Here is a 5,238-nt window from a genome sequence, read left to right on the forward strand (position 1 = left end):
ATTTCTAACCATAAATGGACTGTATCTGAGAGATAATGCAACAGAGCAATACAGTTATGTAAGTGAGAAAGACAGAGTCCGCCGGGACTGAGCTGAAAGTCAGAAGCACTCAGCCATCTATTTTCCAATGAATACATTAGCAAGAACGGATATAAGTATCGACAATCATGTTTTATTTGATTGCTTGTCCAAAATTTCCACATCACCCTTCTGAGAGAACAAGAGGTAACATGGCAACTGATGCAGAAAGCGTGTTTTGCATCTTATTCAACAGGTGCCATGCGTCACACAGGTAATTTAATCACATAATGTTCCCTGCAAGTTCACTGATTAGTCTCACCAGTGTGAATGAGGCATTAAGCCAAGAACGCAAACCAATTTTAATCTCCTTAATAGGAATGGAAATAAAGTTTTTCTTCTTTCCTTTTTACATTTTTTCAGTAAATGAGAGCAAATGGAGGAAAAAATGTGGAAAGGGGCGTGGCATACAGTTTGTGTGACCTTGACCCATAAGAAAGAAAAAACAAATGTGATTTTTTTTTAAAGTAACATTTGAAAAAGTTTTCAAAAGTGAGTCCCAGAAATACTGGGAGCTCAGCACCAAAAGTATGAGTCAGGTATCAAAGTAGGAAAAGATGGTACACCATCAAAGCAAACAAAGTCTGTGAGGCTTCATATTTAATTAAAATATCATTACTGATGGATTCTGGTCAGAAGCCAGAAAAAGAATGAGAAATGATAGTGAAGACACACGAGACCAACAGCATGAGCACGTAAAGCCTCAAATCCAGTTATCAGGAAAAACTTTTTAGTTTTTCTATAGCTAAAATTATTTGAAGATGCACAGTATGCAATAATTCCAATTTAATATTTAATGTTTATTTTTTTATTTAATATTGGCCTCTACATAACACATATTTAATGTTTTTTACATTTACAAATATTTAATGGTTGGTTATTATTAATCTCCACTTCTCTTCCACGGGATGTCTTCTATCCTGTCTTCCTCCCCTCATCTCCAACACCACAGAGATGGTGGAGGTTTCTTCCTGTCAAAAGGGAGTTTTTCCTTCCTACTGTTGCCAAACAGCTTGTTCATACTGGGTCATCTGATTGTTGAGGTTTTCTTTGTTTTCTCTCTATTATTGAATTACGAATTGAATCACATAAACAGTTAATCTGCTTGCTCTTACTCATTTCAGTGTGTTGTTAAACATAATAAATAGTCAATGCAAATCATAGTTCATGCTAAATTGAGTGATCTGAAAATGTGGAGAATAAACTGTGATGTTTTTAATGGGGATTTTATACTGTCGTTTTGAAAAATATCCCAGTCCACATGAAAAAACACACAAAAAAATGTTTTAAAGAAACAATGTCAGTGCATGCCAGAACAATAGGCATAACTACCCTGAACTTTACACCTTGTAGGAATGTTAGCCCATCAGAAACCTACAAACAATAATACAGTGGCTCTCCTTTGACCACACGTGACTTTGACATGTAAACGCAGAAACTGAACATGGACGTTTTCTAAAAAGCTCTGTTTTTAGTGAGTGAGCTAAAATGCCATTTATGTTTGGACAAAAGGCCAAAATGCATTTTTAAAAAACGCTACATTTACCAGCCTGTCAGTTATGGCCTAATTGGTCAAAAATAAATGAAGATGTGGTAGGAAAACTTTATTACATGGTCATAAAACTGTAAATCTAAATAATGCTAATATCAGTCTAATACATTAATAGTGATGATATTAGGATTCAAACATTTCATAAAATCAAATATTGCAACTTAAATCACTTTAAATGCTACATAAAAAAAGTTGTTTACTATGCATGTAAAACAGTTGAATAATACCTGAACTTTGAGAGGTCAGTGTACTCACAGCGATTGAGACTGTGGCTGTTTGGCCTCCCAGATTCTAAAAATGACCATAATTTAGCAAATTAGTCAGCAGGAAGGTGTTTACTGGTGTCACAGAGCCATCAAGCCAAGGGTAATTTTCAGCTATTCAATATTTAAATAAAACCTGGTGCTGGCCATTAAAAAGAATGCAGGTATAAGGGGCTTCAAGGTGCTCATTTATTTGGTATGTTTGGATTAATTGTAGCTTAATTCATTTCACTGCCAGACTTCAGGGCAATTTAATGCTTGTGTTCCACATTTTGTTCTTCTTGAATCAGTTTTTATATATATATATATATATCATCCACTTACACTCCTGAAATTCATATTTGTAACTTTTGTAAAACATTATTAAAACATTGTTTTGTGACCTTGGCCAACCTCTGCTTCATCGAAACAGCAAAAACTGACAGCACCTCTGTGAGAAAAGCAAACTGTCACAGCTGAATAGGTTGATGCGGTGCGCTGTGCAGCGAGTCCAAGACGCTGACATGTTGTCACTGACGGTGGTGGAGAGATGCGACCACACTGTGTCCTCACTGCTGTGGGTCTCTGCGGTGAGCAGGACAGCAGGCTGTTGCACACACCCACCATCTGCTGTGGAGCTATGATTCATGACGATATGATGTCAGCTCATTAGTTTACTGTTGTGTATGTGTTTGAGTTAAACTCCAATGGTACCTGTGGGGGGGAAACGGGTCATGGCAGCAATTTGTAGGATAAAGCTAGACTCAAAAAATATTTAGGAACAAAACGAATGCATTTGTAATGTATAGATGGCACCGATCCAACAGTGATTTTGGCTCTCTATTATATTTTTAAAACGTGTGTTTGTTTGTTATCTGCTGCTTGGAGACAGTTTTAGTGTTTGAGAGATTTGCAAAAGCTGGCATGGTCACTCAATATAGTGAATGTGGGGAATATACACGGTGTAATGGCGCCCTCTAGTGTATGCAATAGTGACTATTACTGAAGTTTAATGCAACTCGCTCTTCAGACTTTAAATTAAAATCAGAGATTTTAATTTAGTTCAATTTAAATTAATTTATTTATTACATATTTTGACAAGTGAAAGAAAAATAATTTTAGCATTTATTCAAGAAGAGTATGAGATATAATATTGTATATTGTACAAAAAGCATGAGGATCTAGTATGGCCCCCTTTAGCAAGATTTATGAAAGGCATTTGGTGTTGTTATTAAGCCTCTCTGAAGTTCACTTTTCACAGCAAAATTCCTTCAGCTGTGATATTTCTGACTTCAAATTTCCATAAATTCCAATGACATTCCAAATCTGGTTTTGGCGCTCTACTTTTTGTTTTTGAGCCAATCACTGGTGGATTTGTTCTCTGGTGAAAGCATTTAGGATCATTATCCTTTTACAAGGTCCACTTCAGGTTCAACCTCAGTTTTCAAGCCATTTTTAGTATCCAGTGCTGGTGCATGGTTCCTCTCCTGAAATGCCATCTTGTGTCTGAGCCACACAGATCTTAATCCTTTGATTAAAGGGCATTATCTGTAAAGGCCTGGTTTTCCCCATATGTTTAAGTTTTGCAGAGCTTTCCTGGCACGTATTTTAAATTTGTGGAACCGTGTTGTGATTGTTGATGTGTCTGCTCTGACAGCAACAGAAGCAAGAGTCATCTGGGCCTGGGTTTCGGGGTCACAGAGACTTCTGCTCTTGGGCTGAATTTGTCAGGGCAGGCTGTGCTGAAAAAAGCTGCTGGAAATCTGCCCTCCATGATGATGGTGGTGTGCAATCAAGTGATATATTCCACTGCAATTAGTAATTTTTTTAAATTTAAAATCCTTGCCAGACCCCCTACCACCCCCACCAAACAAAAGGCCCAAGGGAGCTCTTTAGATCTTTGTATGATGACACCACACACTTTACTGTGGTGGATATTTGAATAGCGAGGTTCTAACTAGCAGTCCCTGGAACCTCTGATTCTAATTATCATGGCTTAAGTGTACTTTTCCAAGTGATTTTGTATTTTTGCATATTTATCTTAATATTTACTTGTCCAAACATTCAAAAGACAATTTAAATACATCCTCATGATTTCTATATATGGCAAAGTATCTGAAATGAAACGTCAAAGCAGGATGAGGCCATGGAAAAATCCAAATGTGTTCCCTGTGCATTCGAATGCTGTGTTTCAGTGTAGATATTAAAAGGGCAGACAGAAAAAAGTAACAAAATCCCTTTACATAAAAAACATCATCTTTAATGTCACTTTTTTGCAGGTGTTTATTTGAAAATAAGCACTTTAGATCTGCTTATTAGACTCTTGATTCCACATACAGTTTATCTTCATATCCCCAAAACCATATTTTTCAGGGTTTACCTGCCTCCATCAAAAAGAAAGATAAAATCTTAGTAAGATTTCAAACATTCAACAGATGTGCATACAAGTGTGTCCTATAAACCTTCATTTATAATCCATTTGCAGATAAACAGGAAAATATACAGCAGATGGATTTAAGATACAGCATCACTCAGATGTAAAATCTCAAGTGAATGTCAGACTAAGATCTCGTCTCCATACAAAGCGTCACCGCCCACGTTTCCCCTGACTTTGATGTGTGTTTGGAAGTCTTAACTGCAGACAGCTCTGGTTCACATGACTGACTCAAGCCTGTGTGTCCCATCCAGTCAGCAGCACCCTCAAACGTGCTGACCCACTGTGGAAAAAATACCTTGTAATGCTGTCTAAGGGTTTTCCCTCTGGTCCAACTTTATCTAGTCACAGTACCCAGAACAAACATGCTTTGGAAGGATTACATGGTGAGGAATGATGGTGTAACAGTGGTGGAAATGTCATGTGAAAACCGGTTCCAGCTGAGCGCGATCGTGCAGCTGAGGCTGGAGATAAGGCGGTACGACCCCCTCCTCCCTACGTGAGGCGGTGTGGTGTCAGCAGGGAGACGGCGGCTCTCCTAACACGTGTTATAAGATGATACAGGTTTAAAATGAAGGCCTCACTGTGGTTACACACAGATCGGCTTACAGCCTACAAAAGGTGCTGCTGTAGGTCGATTGTGTGAAGCGCTGCTGAACAGAGACCACACTGACTTAAATGAATATAAATGAATATAAAAAAGGAGGAAGAATGTGGGAACAGCACTGCTTCTTTATTTGTACAGGCAGAGTTTGCTGAGCTTACACACTCTGTTGGCCCGAGTTGCATTTAGGAGCAGTCCAGCACAACCGTTCTATTTCAGGCTGATGGTGGGAGGTGGGGAAAGAAGGCTTCACTCCACTCTGCAGCTCATATTAGTGTTACAGACTGAACTGGCAGCTTTCTCACAGTATGATATACAACCCCCCCCC

Source organism: Pundamilia nyererei, unplaced genomic scaffold (genome assembly GCF_000239375.1).
Source record: "Pundamilia nyererei isolate P.nyererei 1_Seehausen unplaced genomic scaffold, PunNye1.0 scaffold00083, whole genome shotgun sequence".
NCBI classification, from domain to species: Eukaryota; Metazoa; Chordata; class Actinopteri; order Cichliformes; family Cichlidae; genus Pundamilia; species Pundamilia nyererei.